Source organism: Triticum urartu, chromosome 4A, assembly GCF_056163025.1.
Source record: "Triticum urartu cultivar PI428250 chromosome 4A, HENAU_Tu73, whole genome shotgun sequence".
In the NCBI taxonomy this organism is placed as follows: Eukaryota; Viridiplantae; Streptophyta; class Magnoliopsida; order Poales; family Poaceae; genus Triticum; species Triticum urartu.
In genome coordinates this window covers 230,063,669-230,082,873 of record NC_141876.1, presented here as the reverse complement: position 1 = coordinate 230,082,873, position 19,205 = coordinate 230,063,669, and the positions used below count along the sequence as shown (strand labels likewise).

Genomic DNA, 19,205 nt, shown 5'->3' with positions numbered 1-19,205 from the left:
TGGTTGCCGGTGGGTCTTGGCATTTGACGAGGCGTGCCAGGACGCCGCATAGGGAACCGATCACGTGCTCGGGGAGGAAGCCTGTCGCCAAGCTTCCCTCCACGCCACGAGGTACTAATAGTGCTTGCAGCGTTACCACAGTTACAACGTCCGCTCCTGGACCCTCAAAGTCAGAAACCTCGTCCTTAGGCAGGTCGTCTCCAGGGAGTGCCTTCATAAGCTCTCGCCCATGTGGGAGGGTCCCTTCAGGGCCGCTCGCGTCTTTAGGCCTAGTGTCGCGCGCCTGGAGACGGAGGATGGGGTCCCCGTGCAGAACAATTGGAACATCCAGCATCTCCGCAAGTTCTACCCTGGCACTCTCACATAATAATGAGTGGGGTTGTACACGCCCCGTAATCTCCCGATTCACCATTCCACGGCCTTGCAGGAGCTCCCACCCATGCCCAAGTGGAAGCCCCATGCTCCATGCTGGCGGAATGGTCGAACAACAACTATGCCCACACCTAATTGGAGGCCCCATGAGCGCTGGCGGGAAGACTAGTGCAGGCGCCGGACGCAGTAGTTTCCATTGCTTCTTCTAAACCATTTGCGATTTCCTTGAATAAAGCTTAGAGTTTTTGCATACTTTTAAGAAAGGGGTTGCGATTTTTCCTTGCGGTGTTTTCTTTTCTCGTATTTTCGCGAGGACAAAAGGCTGCCTGATGCCCGCCTCCCAATCGTCCTGCGAGTGGGGGCTAGGTCGGTGTCCGCGTTCAGGCCAGCCCTAGCGGCGTGAAGGACCCCACCCACATCGAATGCGGGCCTTCCCCTACGCACACCTCACCAAGATTTTGGTGCCTCAGTCCTCATGCGACGCTCTTAAGTGAGCCAAGAAGCACACATTGTCCTAGGTCCCTGACCTTAGGAGCACTCATCTCCTAGTCTTGACTGGGCATCGTGACCCAGCATACAAGTGACAATCGACCCTTGCTCGGGGGTTTTGGGTGCAGAATAAGCAAAAAGAAAGGCAGCCTAAGGGAGTGCAGTACTACTTCATACATCATAAAGGAGTTTCCAGCAAGTACCCTTTACATCCCCGTGGGGTTACATTCGAAATGTTATCAAGAAATGGAAGAAAGGCGTCCTAAGGGGAGGCACCATCATCACCGCTGGTGCCAGCCCCATGCTCCTCGGCTTCATGCACATCTTTGTGGCTGTCAAGGGCAATCATATCATCTACGTGATCCTCCACCCACTCCCTTAGGGCATCGCGGATTACACTAGGGGCGGGGTCGATCACGGTCTCGAAGTTGAACTCCGGGTCAGAGCGAAGAAGATGCATGAAAACACGCGTCGATGCCTGCGCAAGGAGGTCACGACTTTCCACGTCGACGAGCCTGCACACCATCTCCGCGCTTCCTCCAAGCCGCTCCACGACCCTGGTGAAGAAGGCGAGGTACCCGACGTCATTAGGCACGAGCTGGCTGGAGACACTCTCCCTACAGATGGAGCGTAGGGTGAAACTAGCCTTCCACTCAAGGTCTTGAAACATCATGGAATGCGTGTGCTGCAGATTCCGAGCTTGATTCGCCTTTTCTGTCGCCCGCTCCACCCGGGAAGCAACATCCCCCACTTGCCAATAGAGTGACGCCACCTCGGTTTCGGCCGCAACTTGTGCGTCGAGGGAAGCCTTCTGGCACTTGTTCGCCCCAGCCAGCTGCTTCTTGAGGCCATCAATCTCGCCATTCAATTCGTCGCACCGGGTCCGGAAGTGAGTCTCCTAAAGAGACAGTTTCTGGTGATGGTCCATGATTAGGGCATGGCGGGGCCCCACAATTCCCTCGTCATCCTCCGCTTGAACCCTTGCTTGCTGAGAAGCCAAGGCGGCCTCGGCAGTCATCACTTGGCACTCCATCACCTCCAGCTGATCGCTCTCTAGGTTCTGCTAAAACGCCACCAGCTCCAATGCCTCTTCAAGGGCCCGGAGCCTCGCTTTGTGGGCCAACATTCCTTCTACAGGAGCGGGCATGATGGCTTCGTGCTCCTGGGCTTGATGCTCCAGGACTGCGGTTGAGGCCAAGAGCTCCCGCTCACGCATTTTGGCGGCCTCCCGCCGCCGATCCGCAGCCTCAGCCTCCTCGAAGGCGCGGTCGCAGGTTTCTTTTGCCGCAGCGGAGGACTCCTCGTCCTTCGAGCGAGCAGCTTCGTGTTGAACTGCTATGTCGAGCGAGCCTCCTCGAAGTTAACTGCTACTTCAATCTAGCGCCACCCGCGCGCCAGGAACATTTGCTAGGCCTCGAGGTGCGTGTCGACATCGCAGAGCTCTGCCTCGAGCAAGTTCAGCACGCCCCTCGCGTCATGAAGAAGGCCATGACAGGCGGCGCCACGGATGCGCACGAGATCCAATGCTCAACCAATACCTTGTTCCGCGCTCGCGGCCATGCGAGAGGCCTAGGAAGGTCAGGACGCGCTAGGTAGGGATCTGGGTCCCGTCGGCACGGCGTCCATTTCCCTAGCCTGAGGCGCGGTCCCGTGCGAACCAGATGCCAAGCCGCCTGTCGGCTCGCGGAAGATCCAAGTGCCGCTGAGAGATGGCGGGATGGGCGGGGATACCACCTGTCGGCATTCTGGGATCGGGGTTACCCAGGCCCGCCTGCCTGCTTCCCAGCACGTGGCCCCATCGACGGCCCGGCGCGGCCCTGTTCCAAGGACTCACCAGCAAGACCATCGTGAGGTTCCCCCGCCTCGCAAGGCGAACGACACCAAGGCCTCCCAAGGAGCGGCTTCCAGAGGCTGCCTCCCGAGGAGCGTAGATCTCTATGCAAGCACCTTACCTCACGAGGACCACGATGATGTGAGCCATGATGACCAAGGCCAGGCGGGCGCTGCAGAGGATAGTTTCCTCTTTGGTGCTAAGGAGGTAAGGATGTACGCGGGCTCCAAAGGAATACACCAGATGTTTCCATTCTGGTGCAACAAGACCAAGACCATTGGCTCGGCAGGAAGGAGGTCATTGCCGACCCCACCACTGTGTCATGACCAGAAGCTTTATAGATGAAGACCGTCTTTAGTCAGGATAGGCTATAGTCATGTCCCCTTTCAAATTGGCCACTGTGGAATCCCTTCCCGCCTAAGCTATCAGGGAAGAGGACTAGTGACACTATAAATATAGGTTAGACTCCACTATAGAGAGGGAGAGAACCTCGACCATTGAGCTCTCCCCAGGTGGCTCACAGTTGTACTAGTTCATACTCATCCTCCACATGAGGCAATCCAGCACAAAGCAAGACTAGGGTTTACACCGCAAGGTAGGTCGAACCTGGGTAAACCGCCACATCCACCAGTTCTTCCCATTCCCTCGAACCCGATGAGGACAAGCCATGAGGTAGTGAGCAGAGAGCTACAACTAGGCTAGATCCTTTGTACACACCCCAGAGTTTGAACTTTGTTTGGGTCCGCGGAGCCTCGATTTCAACATTTGGCATGCCAGGTGAGGGAGTCCAGGATTACGGGGTCCTCAGGCGTTCAAGCTGTGTGACATGGGCCAGACTGGTGGGCCGTGAAGATTCGAGACGGAAGACTTTCCCCCATCTCCGGGTGGGACTCTCAGCGTGGAAGGCAAGCTTGGCGCGCGGATCTGAAGATTCCTTTCTCTGTAAACCAACTTTGTACAACCCTAGCCCCCTCAAGTGTCTATATAAACCGGAGGGTTTAGTCCGTGGAGGCAATCATAATCATAATCATACAGGCTAGACAATTAGGGTTTAGCCATTACAATCTCATGGTAGATCAACTCTTGTAACCCCTATACTCATCAAAGTCAATCAAGCAGGAAGTAGGGTATTACCTCCGTCAAGAGGGACCAAACCTGGGTAAAACACTGTGTCCCTTACCTCCTGTTACCTTCGATCCTTAGACACATAGTTCAGGACCCCCTACCCGAGATCTGCTTGTTTTGACACCGACATTGGTGCTTTCATTGAGAGTTCCTCTGTGGCGTTGAATGAAGGACCAATGGCTCGCCTTGTTATCAATGACAATATCACTTCCGAAGGAGCCCTAATTCCTGGGCAAACCCTTCGGCTCAGTGACTTTACCGTGGGTGCCCGTCCGGCCATTAAGACAAACGCAACCCCTTAATTCACCGAAAATCCCCTCCGTATCAGCCCCGAATATTCCGACAAGATGGATCCGGCAGATCTATCGTCTTTGAACGAGCTGCTAGATCGCATCGCTGTCCTGGGAGTTTCGACTGACTATGATTGGATCAGGCTTAAATCCGATTAGAGAGAAATTAAATCTCCGCCGATCACCCATCAGGCAGCGGTTGTGGACGAACAGGCTGACAATAACTCCTCTCCTACGTTGAGAACCAACTATGTTCGGATTTCCAAACCCGGAGAACCGAATACCTACCCTCGAGAAGACACTTCCTATCCTCCGAACACAAAATCAGACGTTAAGCCTGAGAAGTCCCCGGACACTCCGGAGCTTGGGCCGATAACCTCGGAAACTCTTCAAACTTCGGATTCCACGGGGGGTCAGGGTGTGAATTTGAGCCCGCCCACCCACCACAAGCAATATTCTCGAAGAAACTCCGGCCCTCTGGACATATGCGACAAAATGTATTAGTGGCAACGACCTCGGGAGACAGTCCATCACTTTTGGGCTAGATTCCTCCTTGTTAAAAACAATATAAAAGACTGTTGTGATGACGACGCAATTTCAGTATTTCGCAACAACTGTACGGACGTGGGAATCCTTAATGGCCTCAATCGCCGTCGTGTCTTGCACTTTGCAGATTTGGCACACATAGTACAGAAGTATTGCGCAATGGAAAGCGCCTGGAAAATTCAAACGGCCCTTTGGGAACCGCAGGCCTTTAAGCCATCTCTAGGCCGGGCAAAAAGGGTGCACCCTCGCCGGACACCTAATCATCATCTCGTGGATAAGATATTCAAGCCCTTTACGAGATATAGAACTATCTTCGATGAATGGCTCGACAGGCCCTGTCAAATGCACATTACGCCGAACACCGAACCAACGCACAGCCTACGGGCATGTTGGATACTCCAACAGGTGGCCAAGAGCGGCGAGGGTATCCTCACCAACACTACACCAGAAAATTACTATTCGGAACACGATCCCGAAGTACTCACTATCTTCAAGACCTTCTCATCCAATAATCGGCGCAAAATGGGCTCTTCGCGACCTTGCCGAAGTCTACCGTGTGGCAGCAATAAACGCTTGGAACGATACAACAACTACTTTCAATACCGATGACGAACCAAGATCCCGCTCAGTCCGGGCACCAGCCGCTCTGGTCCTCAACTCAATTGTGGATGGTTTTCGGCTCATTGAAGTGCTAATGGACGATGGCAGTGGACTGAACCTCATCTATGAGGACACGCTCAATAAAATGCAAATGGACATGAGTCGAATTGAGCAGCACAATACATCCTTTAGGGGAATCATTCCCAGCAGGGAAGCAAGATGCTCATGGAAAATTAAGCTAGATGTGGTATTCGGCACACCAGAAAACTATACGTCTGAAGAGATAATCTTCCAGGTGGCTCCTTTCAATAGCGAATATCATGCCTTCTTAGGGCGAGACGCATTTACACACTTTCAAGCTATCCCTCATTATGGGTATATGAAGCTAAAAATGCCCGGGCCGAATGGTGCTATCACTATTTCGAGTGATCCGGACATAGCACTCCGCGCTGAAAATAAAACCGCATCCCTGGCCCTTGAGGCACTATCCGAAGCCCTAGCGGCCAAGGAACTCGCCGCACTGTTTCCAAAATGGATAGGGACGACATAATCCTTGATAAAAGGTCCAAATCCACCTATTTCAAGCCAGTGGATGAAATAGTCAAATTCCAAGTCCACCCGACGGATCCCAAGAAAACAACTTCCATTGGGGCACAACTGGACCCGATGGTCGATGCCGCATTGCGCGCGTTCTTGCGTGAAAATTGGGACATATTCTCCTGGTACCCCTCGGATATGCCAGTAAACTCATGTGCGATGGCTGAACATAGTCTCAACATACTAAATGGATACAAGCCGGTCAAGCAAATGCTTCGGAAATTTTCCGAACCCAAACAACAGCCTATGGGGGAGGAGCTAGCCAAGCTTCTCGAAGATGGGTTTATCAGAGAGATCAAACATCCGAACTGGCTAGCAAACCTGGTCATGGTACCAAAGAAGGATAAATCCTGGCGCCTGTGTGTCGACTTCAAAGACCTTAACAAGGCCTGCCCTAAAGACCCTTTCCCACTACCTCGCATCGACCAGATTATCGATGCAACTGCGGGACACGATTCGCTGTGTTTCCTCGACGCATACTACGAATACCATCAAATCAAAATGAAGGAATCCGACCAAGCTACAACGGCATTCATCACCCCGTACGGCCCCTTCTGCTTCAACACTATGCCTTTCGGGCTCAAGAATGCCGGTGCCACTTACCAACGCATGATTCAAACATGCCTGGAAAATAAAATCGGCAAGACTGTGAAGGCATATGTAGATGACGTAGTCATCAAAACTAAGCACGTAGAATCATTGGTGGACGACTTATGCCTCACATTCGAAAACCTACAAACATATGACATAAGGCTCAATCCGAAAAAGTGTGTTTTCGGTGTTCCCGCCAGCAAAATGCTCGGGTTTATTGTCTCCAATAAAGGAATCAAAGCATACCCAACCAAAATCCAAGCCCTGTCACAATAGGCAACACTAACTGACCCCAAACAATTCCAGAAATTAGCTGGGTGTGTGGCAGCCTTGAGCCGCTTTATCTCTAGGCTAGGAGAAAAGGAAGTACCACTCTACCGACTACTCCGACGCACCGACCACTTTACGTGGACGGACGCAGCAACAGCCGGATTGGAGGAAATAAAAACTTTGCTAGCAACCAACCCATCCTGGCCGCACCAAATGTCGGCGAACCAATGCTGCACTACATGTTGGCAACTCACCAGGTGGTGAGAGCGGTGGTCGTTGTCGAATGAGAAGAGGAGGGACATAAATTCCCACTCCAAAAACTAGTATATTACGTATGAAGGTCCTTACACTACGCAAATCCCGATACCCGCATTATCAGAAAATAGCTTATGCGGTCTTTATGGCATCCTGCAAGCTACGACACTACTTCCAAGAATGCTCAATCACGGTGGCTACCTAAGTACCACTCAATGATATTATAAACAATCGGTACGCCATCGGCAGGATCACCAAATGGGCCATTGAGCTCCTACCATTTGAAATAATGTACAAACCACGCCGAGCCATTAAATCTCAAGTGTTGGCTGACTTCTACGCCGAATGGACAGAGGCCGAAATCCCTAGAATGTACGACACGTATTCCAACTGGGTGATGCACTCTGACGGCTATAAAATGTTAGCCGGACTAGGAGCTGGTGTCATCTTGACATCCCCCACAGGAGACACAGTTCGTCACGTGCTCCAAATACTGTATACAGACTCTAATAATGCAGCCAAATACGAGGCCCTATTGCATGGTCTCTGGATGGTTGTCTCTATGGGCTTACAACGCCTTGAGGTGCGCTGGGATTCCAACCTCGCAATATTCCAAATAAACGGAGACCTCGACGCAAAAGATCCGAAGATGGCGGCTTACTGCAACGCAATACTCCAAATATCATCTCGGTTCAAGGGTGTCGAGTTTCATCACGTGACTCAAGAGAGTAATCAAGTCGCAGACATCCTTGCTCGCATGGGCACTAAACGCGACCCCGTCCCGCCTAACACCTTTGTGGTGTGGCAGGACGAGAACGGGAGCACCGACCCAGAGCCGATCATAGCCCCCGATTCCGAACACAGTCCCGATATCATCGGGGGCTCAGGCACCGAAATAACACCATCGGGCCATGAAATAATTGCTGTAATTGCCCCATGGACCAAGCCTTTCCTTGCCTACCTCACTGGGAATGAGCTCCCTGAGGATCAGACTAAGGCCCGCCGTATCGTTCGACGTTTGAAAGCCTACAAAGTTCATGAAGGAGAACTGTAGAAGAAAAGCACTACCGGGGTCCTCCAACGATGTATCTCCGAAGATAAGGTACGGCAGCTCTTGGCTGAAATACACACTGGTCTTGGCGGCCATCATGCCGCAGCCCGGGCCCTTGTAAGAAAAGCCTTCCGCACACGTTTCTTTTGGCCCACAGCCCGGGCAGATGCACAAGACCTTGTGCAGTGCTTTGTTGGATGCCAACTTTTCGCTAACCAAAGTGATATGCCGCCCACTGCCCTCCGAACAATTCCCATTACTTGGCCCTTTGCGGTCTGGGAGCTCGACATGGTCGGACCTCTTGAAGGGGGAATCCATAAGAAGAAATACTTGTTGGTAATGGTCAACAAGTTCACTATGTGGATAGAGGCCAAACCAGTTAAAATGCCTGAAGCCGGACCGATGATAGACTTCATATCCAGCGTCGTACACCATTACGGTGTCCCACACAGTATTATTACAGACAACGGCTCTAACTTTATAGTTAACGAGGTGAAAACTTGGTGCGCCAACTTGGGAATCAAGCTTGATTACGCCTCCGTATACCACCCTCAGACAAACACTGGGTCGAGGAACTCAATTCCATACTCTGGGGGCTGCGGACCACGCACAATCGCACGACCAGATATACACCCTTTTTCATGGTGTACGGTGCAGAGGCAGTCTTGCCTTGCGACATTATTCATGACTCACCTCGAGTGCGCATGTATGAAGAGATAGAAGCCGATCTCGATCGGCAGGATGACCTAGATGGCCTAGAAGAGGAGCGTGATGTCATGAAGACCTGTTCCGCATTCTATCAACAGCAGGCTCGACGATACCAAAGCAGAGAAGTATGGGCAAATACCTACAGTGTTGGTTAACTAGTTTTACGCCTACCAGAAAAGAAAAAGGACAAGCTCAAGCCCGAATGGGAGGTCCCTTCATTATAGATGAAGTTCTCACTCGAGGAGCCTACCATCTTCGTAATGCTTCGGATAATCACTTGGAGCCAAACCCATGTAATGCCGCAAGGCTCCGAACATTCTACGCCTAAGTCCGCACATATACCTTTTTTCTCGTTCTGTCTTTTCTCCTTTTTACAGTTTTCACTTTTTGCCTCATTTCTTCTAGCTCATGTTCGGATAAACTGCACACCTGAAGGGTAGGCATCCTCAAATGTACTTACCCCACAATACCTGGGGGCTTCTTTTCACAAGAAGCTTATTCTTGTTATTATTTTTCGAGCATCAAGCTCACCGTATATATGTGTCATCTATCCATATATGTCTTTCCTTCACCCTTATATGCACCTTTATGACTTAAGTTTTTACCAAGCTCGGTTGCCTGGCTCCAGCGTTTATGCCCTATGTTCTCGTTTGTTCGGCTAGGGCATAAAGGGAGCACCTATGTGATTGTTACAGCCGGGTCATCTGGACATGTACCTTAGAGGGGTGAAGAAAGCTAGCGTTCTTAACAAAATCATTGGTCGGTGAGTAAAACACGGACTTCCCTCATGGCACTACAAAATCCTAGAGTATAAACGCGTTGTTGACACCAGTTTTTGGCATGGCGAAGAACATAATTAAGATGGCCTCAAATGGAGAAGTGTTCAAAGTGAGAAAGTTCCATATCGTCAAAAGGAAAAACTTTGATATTTGGGCCATAGTCATCCAGTCTCATCTCTAAGGCCGAAGTTGTGTTCGAAGTACTCAGATTTTGTATTCAGAACACTATTCGGGTGATTACGCCCCCTAGATGGCCTCATATGGGAAAAGTTTCTACGAATTGTCTTCGTCTCGTCGAAACGATCGATTTCAATATAAAGATCATCCCAATCCAAGGTCATATGAAAAAGTTGGAGCCCGCACAGCGCGACCCTCCAATGGGCAAAATATGACGCCCTGAACCAGACACATGTGTGGGTATGTCTGATGAGCTACATGAATATTTAGCTGTTTTGCGCAAGCAATTTAGCCATGAAGATGACCTCGGATCAAAAAACGTTCAACATGAAAGTTTTTCGCCTCGTCGAAACGGTGAAGATTGCTTTTGGGCTCGTTTTCATCCGAGGTCGTTTACCACCACAAAAAAGACCCGCAAGGTGCAGCCAGTTTAAACCGAACAGTTTTGGAAAGTTCGAACAAAACCAATCCGAATTTGACTAGGGTTTTGGACGTAAATCCAAACCTTTTCCTTGCACGGGAAGTCCAGCCACCTCTTATATACCCAAGGGGTGACGGCCGATTGAACAACAACACACAATCGCAAAACACATCTACTATTTACCCTAGTTTTACATCCCTCCCTTTTTCTTTCTCTCTCGTTCTTCGTGTTGAAGGGCAGCGATCCTCGAGGCTCTAGGGGTGGGCGAACCGACCTAGGGCAGCCCATAGCCACCGCACGTCTAGACGGGGTCCCTCCTAGGCGCGTGGGGTTTCGGGTCCTGAAAATCACCCACCGGATTGCTTGCATACCGCGCTTCTGGATGGGTCTCCTTCGACGTGAGCTGCGGTGCATCACCCTCGGCGTCGGAGGTACACAGTGACGTGTTCGTGTGCGAACACACTTTTTGGCAACTCCGCTGTGGAAGAAAGATCAAGAATCATCGTCAACCATGTCAAATCTCCCCAAGCTCTCAAAAGTTGACGCCGATAACATCATTAAGCCCGGTCTTGATGAACTATCGGATGAACATCGCCAAGCCTACGAAACGCGCAAGAAGCAGCGTGAAGAAGCTTTTGAGGCGCTCAAGAAGCAGCGCGAGGAGGAGGATTTGGAAGCGTTTCTTTCAAGTTTCAAGAAGGACCGTCAAGGCAACATCACTCCTGTTGGAAACATCAATTTCCCTCCTCTCCTTGACGAACAAGATGAGATCACTGTGAGTAAAGTTTTTTCTCCAGAGCAAGTGGTTGTGATTGAGAGTCTTGTTAGTAAGGGTAATGTCATGACGTACAATTCTTTTATGGCAAATAATAATGATGAGAAAAACACGCCTGCGTCATCGAGTGGTACTATTGGTGTATCTGAAAACCCTAGTCTAACTTTACCTATTTCATTGGCACCTCCGATACAACGACAATATAGTATGCCGTTAAATTTTTACCCTAGTCAAACTAACCAGCTTGTGGCCGCACCTACATATCCTAATCCTATTATGAGTGTGCCCAATTCGGCGACAATGCCAAATCACTTTGTCGCAACACCCATAGGCGCAAGCATGTTTGGTCTTTTGCCGAATTATGGTTCGGCGCCCATCCCACAAGTTGCACCAATAGCTAGTACTCAGGTTGCTCCTATGTCATTGCCACAAACATCCGCATCTACCTCGGATACAATTTTAGCTAAATTAAGGGAGGATTTGCATAATATGTTTCTAGAAACTTTCGGAAAAGAGCCGAAAGTAAACAGTCGTGTGTACCAAAAGCCTTATCCTAAACACTTTGATGCAATTTCTTACCCTCAAGGTTATAAGGTTCCTGATTTTGTTAAATTTAGTGGTGAGGGTACGAAAACGACTTGGGAGCATGTGAGTCAGTATCTAGCACAGTTGGGTGAAGCAGGTTCCATAGAAGAGTTGAAAGTGCGTTTATTTCCCTTGTCTGTAACTAGCACCGCATTTTCGTGGTTTGCTGCTTTAGCACATGGTTCAATTCTCTTATGGTCGCAATTAGAGCAAAAGTTTCATGATCATTTTTATAGCGGTGATAATGAGCTGAAATTGTCACATCTTACATTGGTTAGGCAAAAACATGATGAATCGGTCAACGATTATGTCAAGAGATTTAGAGATATAAAACACCGATGTCAAGCTAGAAAGTTATGAGTTTTTGAACATTAACCATGTCTTACAAAAAGGTTTGGCTCAAGAGAGTCGAAGTAAAGAGGTCCATAGGTCTACAACCGATCGTCCTAGAATGCATATGGTTGAACACAATGATGATAATTCGGATGATGAGGTTGATATCTATACTACCAAATTTGTTTGGTCCTCAAAGGCCAAACCTTATATGTGCAATGCTCTTAATCCGATTCGCAAGAATCGTGATGAGGAAGTGAGGTTTAGTTTTGCTATATCAAAGTGTGATAAAATATTTGATGCTCTCTTGCAAGATAAGATGATTAGAATATCACACACCATACTGCCGTTTGAGGAGCTGAAATGGCGTGCTTATTGCAAGTACCATAACTCATTTTCTCGTGCTACTAACGATTGCAATGTTTTCAGACGACAGATACAATCGGCCATTAATGATGGACAATTGAATTTTGCTGAGATGCAAGTTGATAAGCAGCCCTTCCCGATGAACACCATGGACTTGGAGGGAAAGAAAATGTTTATTCGGCCTAGCATAGCCGAATCTGCTAATAAAGATAATGTTCTTATTGGTGAACCCAGGAAACGCAAGGAGGGCGACAAACTCTTGGGACAAGAGGTTGTGCTTGATAAGCAACCCGATGGCAAGGAAGTATTGAAGATCACCATAAAAAATCCTACACTCAGGGGGAAACCACAAGTACAAGAAGATACTCATGTTAAATTTATCAAGTCCAAGAATTCAGAAGTTGGCAAGTGGGGAAAGAGTGAAGCTAAGCGCAAGCGAATCAGGCCAACTTTTGATATGTTGCTATCCAAATATGCAAGTCAAGCGGCCGGTTCTGGCTCTAATCGGCCATTACATTCAAAACATTCAAGATCACCTCCGGAACAAGAGTTTCGATGCTATGCAAGGCCATATGGGCCATGGGCACCGACACCATGGATTTCACAACCCTCCTATGCGCCATATTACATGAGAGACTTCAATGGAGGATGGTGGCAGCCCCCAATGGCTCCTTATGCTTTTCATATGGGGTGGGTAGCACCTAGAAGGTCTGCTCGCAAGAGGCTTTATTATCCCACACAAGGTCGTTTGAGCTGTGGTGCTAATCGGCCAACAAAAATTTCTCCAAGTAAGGCCAACAAAAACGTGTGGCGTGTTCAGTCACGTAATGCGGAAATTGCAGAGTGTGACAAGCAAAAGGAGATCGAAAAGCCGGTTGTTGGTAATCTGGCTACTTCTAATTGTGATATTGTTATCGTTCAGCAGGGTTCCATGGTTAGTGATCACGAGGCAAGCAAAAGCAGGGCCAAACCAAGGGATCCCAAATATACTCAACCTAAGTGGTGTCCTCACAGTTTAACCAAGACCATGAAAAGGAGATTACAACGCATGAGGAACCACGAGAAGGTAGAGCACAAAGAGGAGAGGCAAAGGGATGAATTGTTAAGTGAAATTCGGCCCATGGCACTCACAAAACAAGTGTGGAGGCCTAAACAAAAACAAAACACAGATGCTTCTACATTAGCTGCGGCAACACCTTCACCAGCAAAAGAGGATGATGCGACCCCTATTACATTTTCCACACCACCTAAAAAATCCCCTTCAATTGAGGAAACTTTAAGCCCAATATACACATTGGGGGATGAAGATGAGATGGTGGATTACTACTCTATGTCGGTCGGGAAGGTATGGATATTAATATGGTGTATTATTTACCTGTCGAGTTTCGTGCTATAGGTGAAGAAGGGGAGGTGGCTCAACTGGATTTTGGTCCAAAGAACGCTATCTTCGAGAAGACAAAAGAACTGGTGAAACACTTGAAGCCATTGTACCTCAAAGGTCATATTAACGGATCGCCGGTTGCTAGGATGCTCGTTGATGGTGGTGCTGTGGTAAATCTTATGCCCTACTCGGTCTTCAAGAAGTTGGGATTAGATAATTATGTATTGATGAAGACCAATATGGTACTTAATGGATTTGAGGTTAAAGAAAAGATAGAGGGCAAAGGTGTGGTGTGCATGGAACTCACCATGGGAAGCAAAACTTTGGCCACCACATTCTTCATCGCCGAGGTGCATGGTAACTATAATGTTATATTAGGCCGCGATTGGGTTCATGCTAACCAATGTGTGCCATCTACCATGCATCAATTCTTAGTACAGTGGGTCGGTGATGAGGTAGAAGTCATTCATGCGGATAATTCGTCTTGTGTTGCTTTGGCTGATGCATCGGTGGATTGGAATCATCTGGATGTTACTTGCTTAACAGGGCATGACCTCTCGGAGTTTGATTTCCTTAGTGCTACAAGGAACGGGTTCATTCCCATCTCTTTAAAGCCGATTGGTGGTAATGGGTTCCAGGGTATGATGTAAACAAGAAGTTAAACATGGACGATATAGAAATTATCGCCCTAAGCACATAAAATGGCCGATGGAGTGTTGACATCGTCCTTAGGAAAAGCATCGTGCAAGTTATTTTTCGGCACAGAAGTTTGCAAAAAACAGGGGGTATGTTAACACCAGATTTTGGCACAACGAAGAACTTAATTAAGATGGCCTCAAATGGAGAAGTGCTCAAAGTGAGAAAGTTCCGTACCGTCAAAAGGAAAAACTTTGATATTTGGGCCATAGTCATCTGGTCTCATCTCTAAGGCCGAAGTTGTGTTCGAAGTACTCAGATTTTGTATTCAGAACACTATTCGGCTGATTACGCCCACAAGATGGCCTCATATGGGAAAAATTACTGCGCGGGTTGTCTTCGTCTCGTCGAAACGATCGATTTCAATATAAAGATCGTCCCAATCCGAGGTCGTATGCAAAAGTTAGAGCCCGCACAGCGCGACCCTCCAATGGGCAAGATATGACGCCCGGAACCATACACATGTATGAGCCGCGTGAATATTTAGCTGTTTTATGCGAGCAATTTGGCCATGAAGAAGACCTCGGATCAAAAAACGTTCTACATGAAAGTTGTTTGTCTCGTCGAAACGGTCAAGATTGCTTTTGGGCTCGTTTTCATCCGAGGTCGTTTACCACCACAAAAAAAGACCCGCAAGGTGCAGCCAGTTTAAACCGAATAGTTTTGGAAAGTTCGGACAAAACCAATCCGAATTTGACTAGGGTTTTGGACGTGAATCCAAAACTTTTCCTTGCACGGGAAGTCCAGCCGCCTCTTATATACCCAAGGGGTGATGGCCGATCGAACAACAACACACAATCGCAAAAGACATCTACTTTTTATCCTAGTTTTACATCCCTCCCTTGTTCTTTCTCTCTCGTTCTTCGTTTGTTCTTCGTGTTGAAGGGCAGCGATTCTCGAGGCTCTAGGGGCGGGCAAACGGACCTAGGGCAGCCCATAGCCGCTGCACATCCATACGGGGCCCCTCCCGGGCCCGTGGGGTTTCAGGTCCAGAAAAGCACCCGCCGAATTGCTTGCATACCGCGCTTCCGGACGGGTCTCCTTCGACCTGAGCTGCGGTGCATCACCCTCGGCGTTGGAGGTACACGGTGACGTGTTCGTGTGCGAACACGCGTACTGTGATTTTTTAGCATCACATCTTCGGTATGCACAAAGAGCCGCATACTAGCCAAGGGAAAGGAACCCTTAACGGAACTATTCTCTCTGGAAGATGTTTCTTACAATCAAATGTAATATAACATAACTCCCCAAATAGAACTTGTCTGTTCAAGCAACGATGACCAGACTGCCTGGTTTCCGAACATACTTTGGTATTTACCTATGGTATATTATTCGCAAACACTTCTAAACCTAGGGTTTTCGGAGGTCGAAGCAGAAAGTCTGCCATGACAATCGTTTTACAAATTCGGCTGGAGACAAGTTTGTTGACAAAAGTACATTGCTACTTAGACTCAAAAACTTCTTCTTCCACTAGACCCTCTAACAGGTTGTCTAGTTTACAATCTTGTTGGGAGAACTTGGCGGACACCGTCACTTGGTCGTACACCAGGCTGACCGAAATTTCCTGTCTGTCGGATCCTCGAGGTCCGACCCGGGCCATATGATTGGGATCAAGTCCGATGTACCGTGTTCTTACCATGGCCCAGGCTTCCCGAGCACCCTCTCGGCATGCAGATATCTTCCATAGACCAAAACGGCGCCGAGCTCCCTTGAATAAATTCACGAGGTCCTCCATACTTCCTGGAGGAGAATCGGTTGGCCATAAAGCCTTAGGATATTCCTCATTGCCTTCCGCGCTCGCTCATGCACCTTGGAAAGCTCTTGTAGCTGGTCGCCTTGAAATCCGGACACCTCTTCTTCGGGCCGCCCAGTAAACACACCTACAGACATAAACTTGTTAGGATTTGCATCAGCAAATTATATGACAATAAGTTAAAAGGCATACTGAATACACCGCCTCTCAGCTTTTTGTTCTCCTTCAAGGCGTCTACTAGTTGGGCTTGCACATCCTTCAGCGCTTTGCTGAGCTGGGTGTTGTCTTCCTATAGCTTGTTCTTCTCGTTCCTGGTCTGTGTCAGTACATGTTGACCAGCGGCCTCTTGCCTTTCGGCATGTTCTTTGTCCGCCTGCGTGGGCTTCAGTTTCTCTTCCAGCTGCGCCGCCGATCCTGCCATTGTAAAACGAAACTGTGCTCATTTGCATACACATTATTGGCACATGATTATTTTTCCGGATAGAAGGGAACATTACCAATCGGTGCCTCCCTGGACTTCTCCAGTTCGGCAGTAGCAGTAGTCAGCTGGGTCCAACACTGCTGCAGCTCCCGAGATAGCATGTTGTTCTTCTCTGTGAGTAACTGATGACATTGCTTCAACTGTTTTCAAATATCAAGGGCTACTGGTATATGGCTATTAAATCTACATGAAATGATCTTACCCGCATATCCTTTGAAAGCTGGCGAGTGGCCCCAGCAAGCCCATCCCAAGCAGCTTTGATGTGTGCGTCCGTCGAACTAAAGGCATTGAATGCCTCTTCAGTAAAGGTAGGATTGCGCATAGCTGTCCTCGGGCGCCGATGGTTCATGGCACTCTCCACCTCGGAGTTGGTGACAGATACATTATCCGAATCGTCGGAGAGAGGACAATCCGGCATGGCACCCATATCGACTTTAGCCCTAGAGGCAGGGTCCAGGGTCGGATTGATGGACGTGTGTCCGGCAGGGTCTTCGGATATAGTCTGATGAGTGCACTTCCTGAAATATGTGGGAGGAGAGAAAGGTCATGGTTCGGTATGTTTGTCGCAGGGCGTATCAGAAGCTGTACCTTTTTGATGAAGGTCGGAGCTTGGAAGAATCATCGTCCGCCTTTCTTTTCGAAGATCCGCCCTGTGTCGGCGTACCCTTCTTAAGGGACGATCTCGATACGGCGTGGTGAGACGAGCGTCGCCCCTTTGAAGCACGAGACAGTGCAGCGGGTGAGGCACAATGGGAAGGCTCTTTTGGAGGAGATGCTCCATGGGCACTTACATGGGAAGATGGAAGAAGGCCGGGGTAATCGGCTTCGATGGCCACTTATGTGCCGCCATAGATCGCTTGATAAAAAAAAAACCCTCCTTGAGCTCCACGGATATAGCCGGATCCTCTTCGAATTTGGGATCCAGGTCCCGAATATGGTCCTCCGGCTGCGGAGCGGGGCTGTAGATCCCCGCAGTAGCCTTTCTCCATTCCTGGGAAAAATGGTCATGTTAAGATTGACTAATTGCGACTCAGGAAGAAGATTAAGTGAGGTGTTGGATTAAAAGCTTACCCGGCTAGGGGGGTTGTACATGGAAAACCCATCTCGGCACTTAAGGCGAGTAAATTCTTCTTTCTCCCCTTTATAAGGATCAGCCAACATGGCGGCCAGGGCGGTGAGGTTATTCGGACCTTTGCGCCCATAGCGGGATGTATCCTCCTCCCCGTTGTAGTTCCACATGGGGAGTCCTCTGGATTGGAGTGGTTGGACACCACACATTATGGAAATCGCCATGACTTCAAATATGGATAGTCCGGACTAGGGCAATACCTTTATCTTATCCATTAACTTCTTAAGTTCCACACTGTCTTCCTCCTCGAGGCTACCGCGGCGCCAGCTGTGGAGCTTCTTTAATGGGCCATTGGAAAATTCAGGTAGGCCACTTAGGATTGGGTCTGAAAGAACGACGTCTTCAATATAGAACCATACTGAGGGCCACTCCTTGGATGCCTTCTTCGGAGTGCCAGACAGTTATCATGTTCCGGCTATGCGCCATACTTTGGTGCCGCCCACCTCGAATATGGATCCCTTTTTGGGAGTGAGGTACGAGCCAGAAAAGTTTCCTCCATAGCTCGTAATGGGCCTCGTAGCCTAGAACAGCTCGCAAAGAGCGAAAAAACCCGCAATGTGCAGAATGGAGCCCGACTGAGATTGTGCTGTTGAACGCCATAGTACTCCAGGAGGCCTCGGAGGAAACGATGGATTGAAAATCCAACGCCTCTTAGGAGAAAGGAAACGAAGCACACTCACTCCCCTTTTGAAGGATACAGGAAATTTTCTGCCAGGGCTTCGCCAGTAAAGGAAGTTAATCTCGCTCGAACGGGGACTAGATCCCTAGGTGGGAGATAACCCTACACCTAGAGCTTGGTCAGCTGGGCATGGGATACAAAGCAGCTCTCCAAATTGCCTTTTTGAGGGCCGTTGGGGTGGGAGGAAGAACTAGGAGCGCTGGCCATGAGTGCGTGGACTCTATAGGCAAGTTCAAAGGATTCTTTGCCTGGTGTTGAAAGGTATCTGAGATTTGATCTCTTTTAATAGACTCCATCCGTACGCTGTCGAGGGGTTGTTTGTAAAAAATGCTTGGGCCATTCGTGTTTATTGACCATGTGGAAGCTGAGGCAATGGAGGCACATAAGCCGAAGGGTACAACGTTTAATGAAGAACAAAACTGTTTGAAGAATTCACCTTACCAAAGACCGAAGATGTGAGTGTCGTATATAGCTTTTAGGTTCAGATACTTTGAAGTATTCGGTGGAGGAACCCGCCTTACAATGCCGAAGACAATTACACGCCAGACATGTCGCCATTGAAGACTAGTTCGGGGGCTACTGAGCGAGTCCAGGATTACGGGTCCTTAGGCATCCGGGATGTGTGACGTGGGCCGGACTGGTGGGCCGTGAAGATACAAGAAGGAAGACTTCCCCCCGTGTCTGGATGGGACTTTCCTTGGCGTGGAAGGCAAGCTTGGCATGCGGATCTGAAGTTTCCTTTCTTTGTAAACCGACTCTGTACAACCCTAGCCCCCTCCGGTGTCTATATAAACCGGAGGGTTTAGTCCGCAGAGGCAATCACAATCGTAATCATACAGGCTAGACAATTAGGGTTTAGCCATTACGATCGTGGTAGATCAACTCTTGTAACCCCTATACTTATCAAAGTCAATCAAGCAGGAAG

General features: G+C 49.0%; 1 pseudogene; it reads right to left on the bottom strand.

The window, feature by feature from the left end:
• Positions 1–1,123: 1,123 nt before the first annotated feature.
• LOC147975451 (uncharacterized) lies at positions 1,124–2,035 on the bottom strand (annotated as a pseudogene).
• Between the last annotated feature and the right edge of the window lie 17,170 nt (positions 2,036–19,205).